The sequence below is a fragment of the Python bivittatus genome, unplaced genomic scaffold, assembly GCF_059951505.1.
Source record: "Python bivittatus isolate LINGU-HERP-01145 unplaced genomic scaffold, Pbiv_v1 ctg000330_np1212, whole genome shotgun sequence".
NCBI classification, from domain to species: domain Eukaryota; kingdom Metazoa; phylum Chordata; class Lepidosauria; order Squamata; family Pythonidae; genus Python; species Python bivittatus.
The window spans coordinates 31,054,273-31,075,563 of record NW_028277058.1 but is presented as its reverse complement, the minus strand read 5'-3'; the positions used below and the strand labels follow the sequence as shown (position 1 = coordinate 31,075,563).

Sequence of the window (21,291 nt, the reverse complement as noted above, 5' to 3'; positions counted from 1 at the left end):
TGCTGAGAAAAAATAATCAATATGTCTTCTAGGGCAGAACCGGCATTTAATACATCGAATTGATGCCTGTTAGAGAAATTTAGCTTGCCTGCAGCTTGAGACAAGCTAATAGAAATCCAAAAAAATTGTTGATGTTTGGCAAATGAATATACATGCATGCCTGACAAATTAATATTGGGGCATCAAGAATGCACTGTCATTTCATATACTGAAGAGAAAATAGATTTGGACCAGCAAATCCCAAAAGAAATCTTTTCTTTTTTAAAATATTAATCCACCAAAACCATGTATAAACGGAGTTGGCCTGTGTTTAAAAACTGAAAGATTTTCTCTACCTCATATCTAATGCTTTCTTTCTGGAATTGTTAAAATGAAAAAATTTAACAGACACAACGACTAGCATAAAAATATAGTGGCTATAAAATGTCAATATAATCACAATATATAAAAGATTACATCATTTATTAAATAATTATCTATTTAATTATTAACATTCATTCTTTTACACATTAAATTGCTTTGGGCTAGTCCTACCCCATAATACCAGTTACACTTTTAAATTTTTATTTAAAAATAAATATAAACATGGGGATTTAGAAATCTAAATAAAAGATAATGCTATAGTAATATGTAAATGACATCATTTTCCAAGAATTCATTAAAAAAAAAAAAGACTCTGGAAATTAACATAAACATTACTTTCCCATTTGTTTCCATCAGAACAACAGATATTCCTACTACATTGTAACCATTTACAAATGGTGAAATAAACATAAATTTTGTGAAATTAAACATAACATTTGCGATGATGGCATATTGCATCTCCTTTTCTAAGGAACTGCCAACTTATGCTGTATAAATGAGAATTTTACTTGTTTTTACACTAAATGTCAAACTGTTTATCAGAATTATATTTTATAAAGCATTATATTGTCAACATCCATGCAGTTCCCAGTTTGAGATGAAACATTAATAGTTCGAATAAGACAAAGTTATTATTAAAGAAAGTATTCCTGCAGGTAGTTAGAAATATCATCTCTTTTCATCAACGTTGTCAGGTCTTACATGCATGGAAAAGGGCACATGCATGATATGCTTCACAATGATATGATCATTGTCTTTATTCTTTTTTTTTTTTTTGGTCTGAACCAAAATAGAAATCCTGCCAAGAAATCAACACTGGGAAAAACTTGCATGTATTCCCCACCCACCCCTCACCACAAATATTCACTTGGGCATATAAGAGACCCAATAGAGACATTAAATACGAACTGCTCTACTCTAATATACTGAACTCTAAGAGAAACACTCCCACTGACTTTCCTTTAGCTTTCATATGTATAATTTGCACGTGTGTATAATTTGTAAACTTCTCATATTTCACATGAAAAAAGCACAAATTCTGCAGAGAAAGGGAAAAAGCAAGCTATTCTTTCAGACAAGCTACCTTGCAAGAATTTGCTAACATTTATTTGAGATAAATGCAAAAGTTTCAGGAAGCTAAATTGGACACAATTTTTGATAATTTCTTGTCAAACACCATTTTCTTAAAAACAGAAATCTTTAAATGCAATGACATTATTTTCTCTATAGTTTTTAATGCCAGTGTGGGGCTATAAGTACTACAATAGGATTGTTGGACTGTGAAGATTTGTTAACTGAGCAGGATGATCAGTTGACATTACAGATTGTGATTGTGAGCAAAGAACTTGAATTGAAATGGTTACATAAATTAATGAAAGGCTCCAAATCCTAGAGTTTCCTTTGTATCATATGCTTTTTGTAAAATTTTGCAAAATCATCTCTCTTCCATATGCAGACAAAAAGTTTAGCAAAATAAATAAAAAATAGACAAAAAACATTCACTTAAAGCAAACACTAAAGTCAAATCATTAATCTTCAGGATTTGCAAGTCTGTTTGAGAAGAAGTGTTGCACTGACATCTGGTGTGTGAGCTGACCAGCCCAAGTCAGCATAAATCTAATTTAGATTAATTAATTCGGACCTGATTCTAATCACGTTTAAATTTCAAATCCAAATTAATCTTTCTCCATAAAATTGTTATTTCCCTCCCACCATTTTTTAGGCTGCTTAGCTTAAATTGTGAAAGAATTTGTGGTTTTCAAACTACACCACTGTACTTACATACCCATTTTTAATTTAATATCATTACTATTACTTTGCAAAGATTAATGTTAAATTTCTTTGATACTGAATACCACTTACAATCTTACAAGATTTTACTGACCTTACACCTGAGATCTCCTATGAGATTCCAACATTCTCATCTATAGATTTGTCAGATTTTTGTATTTTCACCTGAGATCTACAAGATCTCAGAATATCTTTTGTGAGAACACCAAAAACTCATGAGACTTAGAAATCTCATGAGATTTCAAGCACTTTTAATTTTTTAAAAATAATAATTTCATATGTTTTGTGTCCACTTAAAGTTTATGCTTATCTGTCTTTATCAATGTTTCCAAAAGGAATTTTGGCTTTTGATACATATATTCCTCCTTATAACATCAAGTTCTTCCCTTTTTTCTACATGATAGAAAATAGTACACACTTTGAAACAGTTACATATCTGTATGTGGGTGATTAAACAGAACAGGACTTTCAGTATTTAAGCCTAGCTGGACAGAACCCTTTGTTCAAGTAATAGAAATAGAAAGCTAATTTTTAATAGAAATAGAAAGCTTATAATTAAGACAGCAAGAAGAATGATACTAGGAACTGAATCTACTTATCAGGACATAAATCTCACCAAAAAAACACAGGTGCCAGTCTAGTGGGCAATAGTTTACAAGACTGTACACACCAACTACTAGATGAGAAAAACATTGTGATTATGCAATCTTAGCAATATCTGTTACAGGTACAGGTGAATTTATTCTGAAGTAAGCGTATGTTTGAGATGACCTTACATAAAGAATTGTACCATTTATTTGAATACTGCTTACCACATCTAAAAATATGCATATGAACCTGCTTATTCATAGCTGTCATTATGTCATAGGAGCAACAGTCATATGAGCATGGTCAAGTATAGAACACCCATTTATCAGGAGGTAGCCAAAGAAGTTACTCTCCTACACTCTCTCTAGTCTCCCAGAATGCTCATTGCTACTCCAGGTCATAGTTGTCTTTTTCTGAGCAGGTTGGCCACACTTGGAAACAAAGCCTTTTCTATACCTAGCTATCATCCATAGGAAGGTATATGAGGCTTACAGTATGTGTGATAAAGAGGATGTAGGAAATGTTACAGCATGCTACTGTCTCATTTATTTCTTTCTATTTGATTAAAAGACTTGAAAATTAACATTAGAAGCAAAAGGATCAGGAACCAGGCAGGTGCTAAGGAATGTATTCACCGACCTGTGGAATACCACCTAGTCTAGCCTTGTTTATACCCATATAATAAGGAACAAAAATGTTAGGATTGAAATATAATAATGAAATATAATAACATAGTTAAATATAATAATTAAATAGGAGTTCTATCTCAATGTAAATTATGGCAACAGCAAAAATAGTAGATATAAACAGTCATTACAAAAATCACACAGCCAAACACATTTCCTGAGGGCGAATTTGAAGGGGATTTGGCAACATTTCAAACCCCTTTCAAAAGTTTATTGTTTATTCAATTTAACTATCCCTGCTTATACTCCTTACTCCAACAAATCTGCCACTTTCAATTGTCCTAAGAAATCTAGCACTGCTAAACTATTCCTTCTCTTTTGCTGCCCCATGTTTGGAATATCTTCTCAGGTCACTCTTGTGAGGAAAATACGCTCTGGGTGAAAGAAGGAAGTTTTTAGAGGCCTCAGATGAATGGTATCACCTTAATAAAATTGAAATATAAAGGAATGCGCAGGCTTGTGAATGGGGCTGATTGTAAAAAGTCTTACCTCAAAGCCTTATCACAAATATCTCAATATACAAGGCATCTGTCTCGCAGCAGTTCCTGGCATTTGGCACCTTGTACTACCTTGTTTCTTCCACCTAGTAAGGCTATTGTTTTCCTTGAAGATAGTAGACAAGAAGAGGGCAAATACGCAAGGCATCTGTCTCGAAAGAGGATGAGGTAAGAAGGAGGGCAGAAAGTAACTTGAGATCTATTGCTTACTGGTGTAGGCCTGCATTATCACATGAATATGTATGTACGCATTCTTTTCCCTTTCCCCTTCTTGTAGAAATATATAAATATCAGGATATCCATTTTGCCTGCAGGGGAGTGTCTCCCACTAACCCTTGGTGGGTCCCCTCCAGTGCACACTGTCTAATAAACACTGCATTGAAGCCTTGATTATTTTGCATCTGAGTCCTGCATTTTGATTCCACATTCTTTTTATTTTTTCCACCTCAACATAAATTATATAAAAATTGGAAAGTGTGAAGAACCCTTTAGCTACATTGTTACAATAAATCCACCTTTCCCAAAGTTTCATTATATTGTTTTCATTGTTCATTTGTGTTCATTTTGATGTGCTGCTGCATAACAAAGAGACAGGAGGAGAGAAATCACATGAAAGCTAAGAGGGACCACTGAATCATCAGGGCCAGATATACAACTGAATAATAAGAGATGGATGCCTCAGACATCAGAAGCTGGGAGGCAGAAGCTTGTTTGGAGTACTATTTGGAGTCATATGGTCTGCCCTATAACTAATTGCCATGTTGAATAAATACTCATTATATTAATCAGCTTTTAGATTTGGACATGAAATTGCAGCCATTTTGTCTATCATCTCAGGCAGCATATCTTAGTGTTGCTCTCTTGCACATTACACTCAGTGCACATCAGGCTGGAATGGTTGGAATGCTGGACAGAGATCTTGCTGGTAGAGTTGAGACCATGGCCTCAATAAAGGCACATCAGCTTTGCTTTCTCTGCAGGATTGACATTTATAATGCAATCAATATGCCAATTTAGTCACAAAGTGACTAAATCATGACAGAAGCTGGTCCATCAGCTAAGCTTAAAATAGCTGCAGTGTTGAAAATTAAGCTGAAATCCAAGGATTGAAAAGTTGGGTCAGATGCTTTTGACCACAAACTATGACACTACCTGTTAAAAAAAAAAAAAAATAGGAAGAAAGGGTTTCAGGAAATTAATCAGGCCAGATCTTTAACCAATATACTTCTTTTTTGTTGATAAATAGGTATCCACATAGCCTATTTTTTTAATGAATATTGGGAATACTGGTGAGTGTTGAAGGTTTATTTCTTTGAATGTTGTTTATATAAGTAAACAAGGAAAATGAAAGAAAAAATCCAAATAAGGAAAATAAATATTTTTTAAAAATATGAAAAATGAGATACCATAATCTTCTATTTAATTTATTTATTATTAATTTGTTAGGGTATTATTTCATCAATAAAAAAAATTAAACAAAAGGGAAGAGTATTGGGGATGTTGCATTCTATAAAACTCTCCCTTAAACTACTCTGAGAGCTTAGAAGCTCACTGATATCATGGTTGATATGCTTATGAATGATACCTTAATAGGTGCTACATAATGAAATCCAATTCTTATTTCCTAAGAAGTAAGATATACTTTCTTCAGGAATGTATGTACAGTAATTTGAGTTGTGATTTATTGAGAATAGGAAAAATAGTTTTCCACAGATGAAAGTTTTTGTATCTCCATATTTGTTCATAACTCGATCTCTAGAAAATATAGTTGAGCAACACATGCCCATGAATTGCATAATCATAATCTTCAATTTCACTTAATATAGTCCCAGTACCAGTCAACATCTTCCATCCTTTCCATACATTTGAATAACTGCCACTGTTTCACGGAAAATTAGAGACACTGGCAAGTAAATCCATGGGTTAATTCAGAGGCTAAACAATCAACAGCTATATTACTGTAGGGCAGTGAGTCTTTAGTGGGCAGAGGCAAATGTGGGCTGACAAAGAGAAGGAGAAAGAATAAATGACAGGGCAAAATACTGAGTTGAGGCCATAAGAGACTCTGCAGAGAAATTAGTTGATTTGCTTATACTTAGTGAATTGAGTGATAATCGTATTTGGGGCTGAAAGGTAGTATCTACTGAATCAAGGTGGCTAGAAATCATGAACTGTTACTTATTAAACCAAGGAGTTGGAAGATATCTCATGTTTCATTCCGTCTGATTTCAAATCCCCATCTAAAATTATTCCAAGAGCATGTTTCATTCTGTCTGATTTCATATTGCTACCTCAAATTATTGCAAGAGCACTTTCTTGAGTCTAGCATTATTTATTCTCCTTTACACTTTACTTATAAGAAAACATCAGATCATTAAGGCATCAAAAAGCTGCACCTCTGACCCATAACATGCAGTTCCCCTGCCTCTCTTTCCATGCCTTAGTATGGAAATCTGAGCTATAGAGGCCTAAATGCACTGATCTAGATTTTTACAAATCTAGAACCTTGTTTACTCACATATAACATTGTGGTTGAAGAAGTGAAGCTTTATAACTGGTTTAATCAAACAATGTTCTTTCATGAGTTATACATGTGACTATACATAACACAATGCAACAGTTATTTAACTTTAGACTATAATTCTTAAACGATCTGATAAATGATTTGATAACATCTAGCCTATATCACAAAACCATGTAAAAATTTTAGTTGAAAATTATTCAGAATAGAATAGTATAACAAATGTTAATAATATATACTCTGCTAATGTAGTACGATAATAACACTGATTTCTATGATAATTTTGTTCATCATCAAGAACTTCACTGGATGCTGAACAGCAGTACATCTAATCTGCATATTATACATAAATAGCTGAGAAAAACAAATCAAAGGTCCATTCAGTTTTATTATGGTCATCTTATGGTGTTCTCATCTGACCACTGTAATTACCTAAATTGATTCTAATTCATATGCCATGTGCATTCCAAACCAGAAAGTACTTTTAGATCTCTTTATTAGACTATCATTGAATCAAAATATGACAGAAGCTTCAAGAATCCTTTTTGACAGCAAATTCAATGTTATGATATTATTAGAATATATGATATTGCTGTTTCATGTATGCATTCATATGTGGTATCAAACCTAGCAGTTATGGGATAAGAAAAGATACCTTATTATGGTTAATGAAAGGTTTGTATTAGGAAGTATGTCTTTAAACTTGTAAATGGCTTGAGTCATGAGAAGAGGTGGTATACAAATAAGCATAAATAAAATAAAATACATAAGCTCCAGCTAGGGCCAAATTTGTTGAAGACTCCAAATTATATGCAGTAATTGGTGATAAAAGGGTGCATTGAACAGTTCCAATTTTTTTTTTTCAAAATGCATAAAAATTGGATCGGTGGTTCAGTTCAAGCAAGTATAAAATTATGTATTTGTTATTGTAAAAAAAAAATCTAACTTTAAATGACAAAGAAAGAGTCTTGGAGCCATGGTAAACAGCTCAATTAGAATACCACCTCAATGTCTGCTTACTGTAAAACAGTAAGTTTCATACTGGCAATCTTTAATAAAGGAATAGAAAAAACAAACTTCAGTTCTGTAATGCCTTTATAATATGCTATGACCATAATTATTGCATGCAATCCTGATCACTATTAGATCTGTGAAAAGCAAGTTACAGTGAAAGATATTTATGCCATTGAACAAATTGGATTTTCTTTCCTGAAAGAAACTACATGGTGTCATATACCATCATAAAGCATTTTGCATCACTTTAAAGCATTTCAGACAAGTGCTAAAGGAGAAAACTCCTTTCAACCTTTTTCTCAATATTAACAAAAGTGTTTCTTCTTTTAAAACCCACATTTTCCAGCAGTATTGGAGCACAGCAAAACTGAGGGCAGAAAATGTTAGGACTCTAGGTTGAAATAAATGTTAATTTTGTGTTTGTGAGATGGGCAGCTATATAAATATGCTAAATAAAATAAAAATAAATAGAACCTGAAAACACCTTACTACATCAACACTGTGAAAAGGCATTAATGCAGCGTAGAAAAAAAGAGTAAAGGTGGAAGTATGACTCATTTAATAGAAGTGTACTTTGAGACGAAATTAAATATAGCTTCATTCATGCTTCACTCTTACTAAAATAAAAGTTGTAAAAACTATTTTTGCTATTAAAATTAATTGCAGCTGCCTTTGTTTGTTACAAGTCTTAGCACTTGTACTTAGTTTCGTAGTACTTAACACTTACAGAAATGCCAGATCAGGTTGAATACGGCCTGGGAGTAGCATGATAAATTTCAGTCAAATAAGGACTTACTACTTTTCCAACCTTCCTATATACCACACAAAACTACATATGATAACGTATCACATAATCTTTAAGGTACCTCAACCCTTGTTTTTGCTGCAGAAAATTAAAAATGGCTAGCCTCTAGAAACAATCCTGCAGGTCATGTATCTTGGCAAGTGACAAATCTGATGGAAAAAGAAAATCTCATGGGTGCTCTGGAATTCTGTCACTTACCTTCTTCACAAAGTCACTGAAGAATTGCCCTAACTTTCCTCTTCAACCGACTGCAGCCTCTGGTTTATGTAGCCTCAAATTCCAATTGAAGTGATAATGAGCAAACTTATTCCTTTTGATTCATTCAGGGCAGAAAACAGGCAGGCTGCAGAGCAATGGAGAGTCCTGTAGCAAAATGCAACAACAGCATCCTCTGCTATCAGTAATATGCCTCAAATTCTAAAAATATGTACGTTGAATTATCCTGAAAATGTGAAAGGAAAATACTTTTTTCATAAGAAAATTAAAGCTGGGAATACTGAAGAGCAGATTTTGGCACAAAGTTGGTTCAATTGTTGAGCCTGTTCAGACATTAAACACTGAATAGAACACTCAACGTGGTATTGTTTTGGTTTCCATGTGACCCTTACTCAGAAGCAGCCAAAGAGCAATCTGTAGCCACGTATTACTTTATACTGAGAATCTCATCCAAAAAATTGCTCATTTCTGCTAAAGAATATATGGGAATAGCTATAAGCAGGTTCACATACAGTATGATTTACACAGTGGCTGCAGTTATTCTCTATGAGGTTAGTATTGGAAGCTGTTATAACTGTCAACAGAAACTATGATTCTTCTCTCTTCAAACCGGCACTACAAAATAAAACCTAGTTATGAGTTGATAAGAAGTAATGGTCCTTGTTGACATGACAGAGGCAGATATTCTCTGATTTTACTTTCTATCACCAGAGCACAGCAATTGAATTTGGAATACTCGTATCTGGTATGATAGGATATTTGGCTTCCTTGTTAACTTGCCAAGTGTTTATTCCAAGTTAATTCAACATCCATTAACTCTATAAATGTATCCACTAATCCTTTTTTCATGCATTGCAAGTTTCCTCAAAAATATGTCATAAACTGAATGGGAAGAGGAAAAGCATTCATTCATTCATTCATTCATTCATTCATTCATTCATTCATTCATTCATTCATTCATGGATTTCTACTCTAGCCTATCCATCTGGCAATCAAAGAAGCTTACAACAATATAAATATTAAAGTTAAATTAAAATTAATATAATTAAAATCTGGATAAAAACAAGCATTAAATAGAATAAATTAACAATTAAAGGTCTGGCAGAAAAGAGATGTTTTCACCAACTTCTTGGTGGTGAAGCACGAAGCACAATTCCTTAGAGAATTTATGCCACTGATGGAGAGCCACACAGGAAGAACCATTTCCCATGTATTGGATAGACAAACCTCCAGATGGGGGTTATCTTCAAAAGGGTCTCTCCTGTTGATTTGAGGGAACAGGCAGGTTTATTGTGGGAGAGGTACTTCAGCAAATAATCAGGCTCTAACCTGAGTAGGGCTTTAAAGATCAGTATCAAAATCTTGAATTGTGCCTGGTAGGCAATTGCTAACCAGCACAGATCTTCCAGTAAAGGAATCATGATTCCTGTAGCTTTCACCTGTCAGCAACCTATCCACAAAATTTTGTAGAAGTGCAATTTCTGGATTCTTTTAAACACAGCCTCATGTACAGTGCAATAATCTAGACTGGTTATGATGAAAATATAGATAATTATCATTAAGTCTGGTCAGTTCAGGACAAGTCACAGTTGGAGACTTCCGGGGAAGAAATGGTGAACTAAAGACAGCTCTGCTAAAAGCGGACAGCGGTCTCCGGTGGGTTTAGAGCTCTGGGAGAAGAGGGAATATCTATTTTGCTCAAACCATGGTCGGCACTTTAAGAACACTGAGTTCATACACTTCCTTTTCTAATCACTTTTGGAAATTGCTTGTTAACTGCTTTTCAGAAAATAGGAACCTTTGGATTGACAATTTTTATAGCATTGGGTGAGTTTCCTTTAATCCTCAGCAAAAAAAGTTTCAAGTACAAGTTTAAGGACTAAAAAAAAATTGCCGGGGGGAAGGGGAATAAACAGCAAAAGGATGATTAGAACTTTGATTTTGGAACGTTACAAATGGACGAAGGGTCCAGATGGTTTTGAAATTTGAAATAAGATTTTTGAATTAATTATAAGAATCCTTCCCATGGGAAAATGTTTTCATTTTGAATTTTCTTTAAAAAAAAAAAAGCATGATGGATGAGACTTTGAATGTTGGACACTAGAGGGAACCAGAAGGACCTAAAGATTACAATTGAAGGAGAAAAACACTTAAATTTAACTTACTAATACAGAATGAAGCAAAATATTTTTACATTGGACATATTGAAGGATATTTTTGAACAATGGATCCAGAAGTTAATTTTAATAGTGTCTGCCTCTATAGATAGACTGTGTTTAAAAGATGCTATGAAAGAGGAACAAGTTTTATCTGACAAGACTGAGACTAATTTGAAAGTGGATTCAAAAATGACAGGCTACAAGAATGATTTGGAAAAGATGCTACACTGGACATACAAAAGGAACCGGCTGATATCTTAATAATTAAAAGAGATATACAAATAACAACCAAGAGGGTGACCTGGATAATTTTCCTATATTGGATTTACAAAAGAGCCTTTTTAAAGCTTTGAAGAATTTTGTGAGAAGGGACAAAGAAAAAATGAAAAGAAATCAAGTTCTAGGGCATTATTTGAAGGAACTAAAGATCAAGATTGTTAAAAGGAAGGAATATAAAGTTGGCTTATTTGATCAAGGTTAAATAGATATGTTGTTATCTCACGTAACCCTTAATGGACTTTTGGTGATCAGGACTGAAACAACAAGGCTTTAAGGATTTGTTTATAGACAAGAGATGGGATATGGGAAGAAGACATCATTTGTTATATTTTAAGAGAACGTGATAAGTTACTAAAATTGTTTATACTTTGATGAAGGGTGAAGTTGTTTCTTTATATATTTTTTTACTATATTATTTTTTCTTTCTTTTTTCTTTTTCTATTTTATTCTTTTCTGCAATTCCTTTTTTCTTTTTTTCATTTTTAGTTTATCTTAATTTTTATCTTTGTAATTGTAATTTTTAATAAAATTGCTATAAAAAAAAGGACGAGTCACAGTTGGTGCTCTAACTGTAATTGTGCAAACATACTTTTTGTCATAGATGCCACTTCAAATCCAATGGCAGCTGGGGATCATGGAATATTCCCAAACTGTGTACTTGCTTCTTCTGAAAGAGTACAATCTCATCCAGACCAGGCTTTACAATTCAGGAACAAGTCTTTCCTTCCTTAACGATGAGACCAGACCTAATCAGTTTGGTAGGCAAGTAGTGGCCATATCTGGTTCACTTTTTCAGGATCTACAAGTTGAAAGGAACTGATATGAACCTAACAATTACCTATGACCTATATCAATGTTGGAGTCCAAACTGAGACTTTGTTTTCAGGAAAATAGGAGGAAAAGAACATTGTGTACACTGCCTTAAACTGTAAAAAAATAAGAGTCAGATATTAATTTAATGAATATATGTCTGCACAAGATATTGAACACTGCTGTCAGAGAGGCTCTATAAGTTCTGGATTGCCTCATCTCTGGGAGTGCAACTGTGGTAGAGTCGCAGAAACTGAACCTCTTTGCCAAATTGACAACCACACAGTAGACATTTAAATGGGCCTGAAGAAAGGCCCCATTCAATGTTCAATCCAATTTGTTGCACGAGTTACACTATTTGTGCCCTTACCCTTTGCTTCATCATTTTAACACCAAGGAGCCAGGTGAGCTCTGCAAGAACAAAGAGGACACTTAGAAGTAACAGTGCAAACCACTCAGGCCACATCTATATTCCATGAACTGGCCAGGGCTTCAAAAGCATCGCAAACAGATGAATTGCTCAAGTGCTCACTTGCCAAGCTAAAACTGACTAGAGAGTTATCTACCCATGGCAATGAAGTTACAGAAAATTCCTCCATTTTTAGGTTGCCAACACCAACCAAACAGAACACCAAATCCAATGTGTGTCCTGATGCATGTGTGGGGCCAGATATCAATTGGAACAGGTCTATGGTTGTCATGGCAGACATGAAATCATGAAACACTTCTGACTGAACATCCTTAATATGGACAATAAAATATCCAAAACAAAGTGTCCAGAAAAGTCCAATGCTACACCAGAGATCACCTAAGGTAGCGCAGGAAAAGAGATTGTTATATAGTGGGCAGATGGTATACTCTTTTCAACTATCTCGGCCACCAAAATGTAGCATCCCCAAACATTCAAAATTTTTCAAAAAGTCAAATGGAATTTCTGATCAGAGAGATGGAACTCCGCACCACCTCCCCATCCTCCAATTTTAGCCTAGCTACAATATAACTTCCCTTCATTCTCTGTTTTATTTTGTTTTATATGTTTTTCATGTATTTTACTGTTTTTAGCTTTGTTGTACACCATCCATAGTCGCCTGCGGTGGGATGGGCAGCTATATAAATTGATTGATTGATTGATTGATTGACTGACTGACTGACTGATTGATTAAATAAATAAATAAATAAATATTCTAGCAATCTGGGAAAGACTAGCCACCCCTCCTCCTTAGCCTTTGTAATGGATGCCAGTTCAGCATAATCATCCAGGATATAATCCTGGTTATTAGATGTTTTGCTAAACAACTGATCTAGCATTAAAAAGAAGAACTTTAAGTTGAAGTCTAAATGACTGTTATTACTGAAGAATTTCTTGATTAGTTTGCAATCTGAAAGGATAGAAGATCAATCTTCAGCCAACCCTACTGTTCCTGAAAGTTAGGTTGCAACCTCCCATCATATCTTTCCTGCACATTACTACCATGATAACTGTTTGCAAGCCTGTGTTCCCACTTTCCTGCCATTTTCCTAACACATCCCAGACTACCAGGCTAAATTACTAAAACCAACCAAAAAAGCAGTCCCTCATTCATTGCTTTCAATGTTCCTTCATCAGTGCAAATAGGAGGGGACACCCTAAGCAGTTTCCAGACAGGTAATCCCCTTTGGGCATGTCCCCCACCAGTGGCAGGGCTGTGGTTCTTTTACCTAAGGGCTGAGAGTAAAAGAAAGTGACCTTGATAGAAATATGCAAGAACTGTTACTCAGGTAAAGGGGACTGAACCATTTTAAGCCCTGAGAAACAACTTAATATTCAGAAGCAGCTCAGGCAGACACCTCCCTGATTCACTAGAGTATAAGAAGGAGGAGAAAGTACAGCACAGTTGGACGATTCTATTATTACAGCCAATCTAAATAAAATCTAATCTTTCTGTAGAGTTGATTTCCCAGTCTAAATGACCTAGTGGGGCTGACACTGAGGGAGTAGAGTAATGACAATTCTAGAAGCCTGGTCCTATAAGCAGAGAAGCTGGAACAGTTCTGCCTCCTTTATCTGCTTTATTGGACTTCTTAAACTCCAGTAGTATTTTTCAACTGGTGTCTCTGAAAGTGGTAGGCTGGGTACTTAATTGGGGAACACTGAGACTGTTACAGGTATCCTGAAGGCATAAGCCCTTTTATGTGCTAGCCCTAATGTAGTATATTTCTGATTTAGACTGACATTATTTGCACAAGGTCATTATGGCTTGTTCAATAACTCATGATTTAAAAAATCTGACTTGGTATTTTGTGTGAACCCAGTCACAAAATTTGAGCAAGGAACATGTGTCCAATTTCTGTAACTTGCATGTACTAACAATTCCTCTTAATATTAGTTCAAATGGCACTTTTCATCCTCTGGCAAAAAACTAAAAATCAGAGCTACAGAACATGCATTTACTGGAACATTTGCATTAAAGTAAATAGCATGTTCTTCTCTGAAGAGCAATTTATCCTTAAAGAACACACCTTTTGGGATTTCTAATAATTTCTTCATGAGAAAAACATACAAACACACCCAATTATCCTTAAAATTCAGAGCTTTAAAAGAAGTATCTTATTTTTGTAGCTGAATCAAATCAAATCAAATCAAATCAAATCAAATCAAATCAAATCAAATCAAATCATTCATTCATTCATTCATTCATTCATTCATTCATTCATTCATATTTATATAGCTGCCCATCTTAAGCAACTCTGGGCAGCTCACTTCATATTGTAATACATACTTCAATGCAATGCTTCACATTGTAATAATATTTAATTGGATTGTGCTTGGATACTATTGTGTAGGTATGGGTGTGGGTCTGTGTATACATGTATGTATATCAGTCTAGATGGAGTTTTATCATAAACTGTAGATCTGCTGTAAAGTGAAGCATTTAAAAATGCTTAAGATGTGCAAAATAATTTTAAAATATAGAAAATAATATATTTAAATTACTAAATAGCACCCACAGTTAAATCTTACTTTAACATCAGCAGTGGGCCATACCCAAGAGCAGCAGGCTAGCCTGGGAAGTGCAAGATAGGCCCTTTCGCCTGTGAATCCCTCACTACTGTTTGCTGACACCTCTCCCTGACACATTTGCAGCAGCAGTCCTATAAACAGAGCATGTGCACAGGTTACACTTAGATAGACTTTGGATTGGCTGCCTTCCTACCTGCTGGCATAGCTGGGATGTGTTGGGAGAAGAGATTGATACCAGAGCCTTCCGTTTCTACTGCTTGAAGCAGCTACCTGGCTCTGCTGAACTTTAGAACCAGACCCTGTATTTGATATGGGTAGTAACAACTGAAACACCAGCTTTTACTTTGAATTAATTTTGGACTCCAGAACACTCCATGGGAGGAGGCCCTATGGTTCACCATGTGAAATTACCAGATGGATTACTATTTCATCCAATAAATTGGATAAAAGTATATATTAGATTAAATAATTAAAACATAAAAATAGAAGGGAGTCTTAAATGAAAATGCCCCAAGCCTCTTCAAAGACCCTGTGCATAGTTCCAGTTTATATATTAAACACTGTTCCTGCTGTTTTGCTCATAGCCTTGGCTTTGGAGCATCAGATGAGCAATGATCCCATCACTCTTACTTCTTCCACAATTATTGCTAGTGTGCAATAAGGGGGCAAATTGATTCTGATCGGATGTATTGTGGCCTCTCAGCCATGGCAATATCATCACTCAGCCTAGATAAAACCTTAATCGAACTTAAACAGAAAATCTACAAAATGACAGGGTCAAAATCATCCATCCCATATGGCACAATTGCAAGTTCTCCGTGGATGATTCCTAGGTATCTCTACAATATCCTACATATTCCATATAGGAGACTTTACCCTGGCTCAAATTGGCATACCACCTATTACAGATACTATAAAAATGTACTAGTCTCCCATATAACAAACATCTTTGTGTCTGCTCAGATACAGAAGTTAAATCAGTAGCCCATGTATTGTTTACACTGCCCATTGTACCACCCACGTCACCTGGCACTCATAAATCTGATTGTCAGAAATTTTAGTTGTCTCTTTAATCAAGAAATCACAATCTTCCTTCTGCTAGACTTAACTTGGACAATCACTATGAAAGTTGCCAAGTTTCTAGCAATAGCTATGGCTTGCAGAAGCCAGTCGATATCCTTTTCTCATTATTGTTTCAGTTCTTGTTTCCTGTACTTTAAATGATTTTGTACTTGTGTTTTATTGGTTTGAGACTGTAAATAAATAATATGCTGGTTTGATAATAAAACAAATAGGAGGAGAGACTAGAAGACAGGTTGAGAACAAGCAGTTCATAACAATAGCAGAAACTAAAAATCATTCTAAGGAATTTCGGTGATTGTGAGGAATCCCAGCATAGCTAGCTTTATGATAGTTTGACTACTGGTCCATGTTAGTGCTGTTTCCAAATCTGCCTTCCAATTTCTTACAGATTTCTTTCAGTTGTGTCAGAGGCTTCTGTTTTCCCACCTTATTCTTTAGCTTTTTGGGTGGTGCCTTTAAGCGTTCTAGAGATGGTAGAGGTGACTGCTGCCAGAATTGTTTTTCTCTTTCTCATCTTTCCATTACTCTGCAGCCTTCCTGGCTGTCCAGGATCTGGGGGGAAAAAAATAAAAACAGAAGATGTTCCCACATTATGCTTTTCCTTGGGATTTATCTGAAATGCAGGAAGCAAGGGAAGCTGCAAAGTATTGAAGAGATTATTGTATCAGGAAAGGGAAGCCATTTGCACTCTCTATTCTCTTTTGAATGCAATTTCATACAGAAATTCTCTTCTCAGTGTGAATGAGAACTGGTAAGAAAATGTACAGAATAATTTTTCTGATGGTCCCAGTCCTTGTCACCTGCTACTGTCAGTTAATGCACACTTGTAAAAGCTATGAGATTTTTACCTTGTAGAGAGATGAAGTATTGTAGTCATGGACTTCATCTGCTCAGACAGAACACTTTCTTAGTGATAAAAAGGGATGCAGAAATTGTTCTTACTGTATGGATTTGATAAGGACCTCGTGAAGGAAAAATTATTCCCCAAATCATATTCAGTTATTAGATGATAGACAATACTGTTATTCAGTGCTGAATTGGTGAGTAATATCAACATTTCTTATTTTATAACATTTCTTACTCTCTGTAAACCGAGAAACTTATGTTACTAAAAAGAAAGGAGAAGCTTTATAATACACACACACACACACATACACATATACCCATACACATATACTGTACATACAGACTTCTGGTGAGGAATGGCGAACTGATGCCGTGCATTCTGCAGGAGACATTGAGCCCAAAAGGCAGCTGGATGCAGGATCCAGACCGCTGATAATTTTCTCTGGATAAAAGAGAGATCTTGAGATTACCCTCATGCATTCCAGACAGATGGTTTTTTTGTGAGTCAAAAGCAGAAACTGATGTTTTTGCAATTGCTTGCAATCAGCTGGGAGTCGTGGGTTTCATTGTGCTCTGAGCTGTTAATGTAGCCTTTTCATGGACTCAAAGTTCATCCAAATCTCATCTTTTTAATCACCTTGGAGTTTAATTTTTTCCTTACTGTTTCTTTAAGATTGAAAACCTTCAGAATTGCAAGTTGGGCATTTGCTGGGTGAGTCTCTCTTCAATCCGTTTAAAAAAAGAAAGAAAACTACATATTTCCAGCTTTGTAAGATCGTTATTTTTTGCAATATATAACAAAAGGGGGACTATAGTGTTGTTTTTTGGAAAGTTATTAATGCTAAGGCTTTGGATGAAATTTATTTAAAGAAAGACTTGGAAGTTAATTAAAAAGATCCTCTTGTGTGGGAAAAAAATTCATGTGGACCTAATAACAAAGCTTTGAAGGTTAATCACTACAGAGCACAGATGGCTACTTTAAAGGAAACGTTTTATAAGCTGGCTCAAGAAGTGCTTGGACTATTTAACCCTATACTGGAACCAAAGTTGTTACTGAAGAGAAACAATTCCCTTAGAGGATAACCAAAATGGGTTTTAAGGTGGACTTAAAAATTATAACCTGTAAGAAAGAGATGTAAATATTGAATTTACAAATGGAATTGGATGATCATTTAAAAGTTTAAGAAGATATGCAAATAATGTATCAAAAGAGGGATGTGGATTACCTGTTTAAATTGGAATATAAGAGACTTACTGGAGTGGCTACATTGAAATTATATACACACTTTGATAATGATAAGGATTTCGAGAGAAGAGACAAGGATAGTAGAAGAAAGCAGATGTTAGAATTATCTATGGGATTCAAGGACTGATGGGAGGAGGAAGAAAAAAATACAAAACTGGTTTATTTGATTATGGTTAAGTAATGGGTTGCTATCTTTGGTGATGTTTAATGGTTACTTTGGAGAGTTCTTTTTTGGAAATGTTTAATCGGGTATAATGAATTAGTTTGTAATATCTATGTTACTATTTTTGGTATATAAATAGGGGACTATTATTTCTGGTAATGTTTAACAGCTTTTCTGTAATGTTTAATTGTTAATTGGGATTAGATTTTGATTATAAAGAGGGATTAGGGGATTATGTTTAAATTGAAAGGGGGACTAGTGCTTATGTTGTTAGTTATGTCTGCTAATTTTTACACCTTTTGTTGATTGATAAGGAGAGCTGAAGATTTAGAGATGGGTCTATAGAAAATGGGCTAAAGTATGGAATGAAGATGTAATAGATAGTATTTTAAGAGACAGTGATAAGTTGTTATATTGAATATACTTGCTGGAGATGAAGGGGGAAGTTTCTTCTTATCTTTTTTGGGGGGGGTTCTCTGCACTTTCTTAATATTTTTTTTCTTTTAATGTATTTTTGTATTAGGTTTTTGTATTAGTTTTATCTGTTTTATATAATCTTTAAGAACATCATTGGGAAAAAAAACATATACTGTACATACACACACATGAATATATACAAATTCAAATGTTAACCAATAATCTTCAACGGTCTGCTCGTTTGCAAAAGATAAAATAAACAATGCATAAAAAGTTACAGACTCAAATTTAACAGGAATTTATTCTCAAAGCTGTACAGATAGTTCTCAACTTACTACAACAATTGGAACCAAAATTGCTGTTGCTAAGGGATGCCATCGTTAAGCACAACCACAACGCTTAGTGATGGCAATCCCTGCAATCCCAGTTGCCATCCTTAACCAAATCCCATGGTTGTTAGGCGAGGCAATTTCCTGCCAGCTTCCCACAACCTAGTCAGTGGGGAAGCCAGCAAGAAATTGCAAGTCCAAGGTGGCTCACAAGCAGGCCAGCAAGCAAGTAAGTGGCTGCTGTTGGATGGGGAGGGCACAAGGGGTGCGCGAGGCAGGGGCAGTGAGAGCCAGCGAAAGTGTACGGGATGCACGAGAGTATGAGGGAGGCACAGCGAGGGTCAGGGAGGGTGTGTGAGGGTGCAAGGGAGATGCAGCAAGGGCTGGGGAGGGTGCTTGGGGGTGCATGACGATGCAAGAGAGGTGCAGGGAGACTTACCCCAGCAATTTGTAACCTTCGCTGCCAGCTTTCCCACTGACTTTCTGGGGAAGCCAGGAGGAAAGCCGCAAATGGCAATCATGTGATTGTGGGGTGCTGCAACAGGTCATAAGTGCGAGCCAGTTTCCAAGTGCCCCGATCATGATCATGTAACTTCGAATGGTTGCTGAATGAATTGTCGTAAGTCAAGAACTATCTGTAGTGTCATTTCAGTTTAGAGTTTGATTCTGGATATTATGAATGATGCCAACCTTTCATATTGCTTGCAGTAAATAAATTAACAAAAAAACCCATCAAACTAGAGGATGCAGAACCTAATAATAATAAATGGAAGTAGTGGTTACAGCAGCAACAACAACCCAAATAAGAACAATTTGAACAAAACAACAAACAGGTTTCAGGCCTGGTTATGGAACGGAAACGGCACTGGTCGCACTTATGGATGATCTCTGGTGGGAGCGGGATGGTGGAGTGCGACCATCCTTGCTCTCCTTGATCTCTCAGAGGCTTTCGATACCGTTGACCACGGTATCCTGTTGGGACGACTCAGGAAATCGGGAGTGAGCAGCACGGTCTTGTGCTGGTTCACCTCCTTTCTTCAGAGCCGATCCCAATCAGTGGTGATAGGGAGCGAGAGGTCCCATCCTCGGCCCCTTCTTTGTGGGGTGCCGCAGGGTTCAGTTCTCTCTCTGCTCCTTTTCAACATCTACATGAAACTGCTGGGTGAGATCATTTGCCATCATGCTGATGATACTCAATTATACATCTCCATCCCAGGTAAGGTAAGTGATGCCGTGACCACCCTTTCACAGTGCCTGGAGGCTATAAGGGTCTGGATGGGGAACAACAGGCTTCAGCTGAACCCTGGTAAGACAGAGTGGCTGTGGGTTAATGACACCTCTGTATCTGGGACTTTGTCATCTATGGTTCTGGATGTGGTAGCACTGCCCCAGACAGACCCAGTGCGTAATTTGGGGGTCCTCCTGGACTCACGGCTCCTGCTCAAAGAGCAGGTGGCAGCCATGGCCAGGAGGGCCTTTGCACAACTTCAGGTTGTGCATCAGTTACACCCTTTCCTGGATCAGGATGCCCTTCAGGCAGTCACTCATGCCCTTGTTATCTCCCAGATAGACTACTGCAATGCGCTCTACATGGGGCTACCCTTGAAGAGTATCCAGAAGCTACAGCTGGTCCAGAATGCAGCCACGCAAGCTATTTTTGGAGCCCCAAGAAGGACTCATATAACACCGTTGCTCCACGAGGTGCACTGGGTACCAGTTTGCTTCCAGGTTCAGTTCAAGATGTTGGTTATCACCTTTAAAGTCCTACATGGCATGGGACCAGGTTACCTGAGGGACCACCTCTTCCCCATGACTTCAACCCATCCCACCCGACCATGCAGAAAGGGCATGCTCCAGACCCCCTCGGTAAAAGAGCTCTGACTAGCAGGGTCCAGAAGGCGGGCCTTTTCTGCTGTAGCCCCCACCCTTTGGAATATCTTGCCCCCGGAGGTGAGATTGGCCCCCTCACTTCTGGCCTTCCAGAAGGATTTGAAGACCTGGCTCTGCCATCCCGCCTGGGGTGGGGAGGGAAGACGTCAGGTGTGGGGATGGCTAGCCCCTTAGAGGCCTGGTGTTTGCTACTCTGAACCATTGGCCTCCCGGACTCTTTCTTTTTTAGTAATTGTTTTGTACAGGTCTTAGGTTTTATGTAACTATATATTTATTTACTGTTTTAATGAGTTGTGAGCCACCCAGAGTCCCCCATTAGGGGGAGATGGGCAGGGATAAGTTTAATAAATAAATAAATAAATAAAATGGGAAAAAACAGAAAATAACCAAAACAGATTTCACAGTACTCAGGGATTATTAATATAACCTTCAAAATTTTATACTCTTTAAAATTGTTTAGAATACAGCTAATATTCTGATTTGTACAGTGCAACATCATAATTTTTCCAACTGAAATCCAGAGCACACAGCATTGAACAAGTTCATTGTATAATTCCGGTGAGGTTGTTTTGAGCAAGGTCCTATAT

General features: G+C 36.3%; 1 long non-coding RNA gene across 4 annotated transcripts in view; it reads right to left on the bottom strand.

The window, feature by feature from the left end:
• LOC107326037 (uncharacterized) overlaps nucleotides 1-21,291 on the bottom strand; it is a 107,764-nt gene that overhangs the window by 51,963 nt on the left and 34,510 nt on the right. For 2 of the 4 annotated variants that reach the window (XR_015796433.1, XR_015796435.1), the window contains 2 exons: nucleotides 16,240-16,365; nucleotides 8,464-8,628 (listed from right to left, as the gene is read on the bottom strand). The exons of 1 other annotated variant lie outside the window; for it this stretch is intronic. This is a non-coding gene — a long non-coding RNA (uncharacterized LOC107326037). The remainder of the gene's footprint in view (nucleotides 1-8,463; nucleotides 8,629-16,239; nucleotides 16,366-21,291) is intronic. One more of the 4 variants, XR_015796434.1, reaches the window with a different exon arrangement.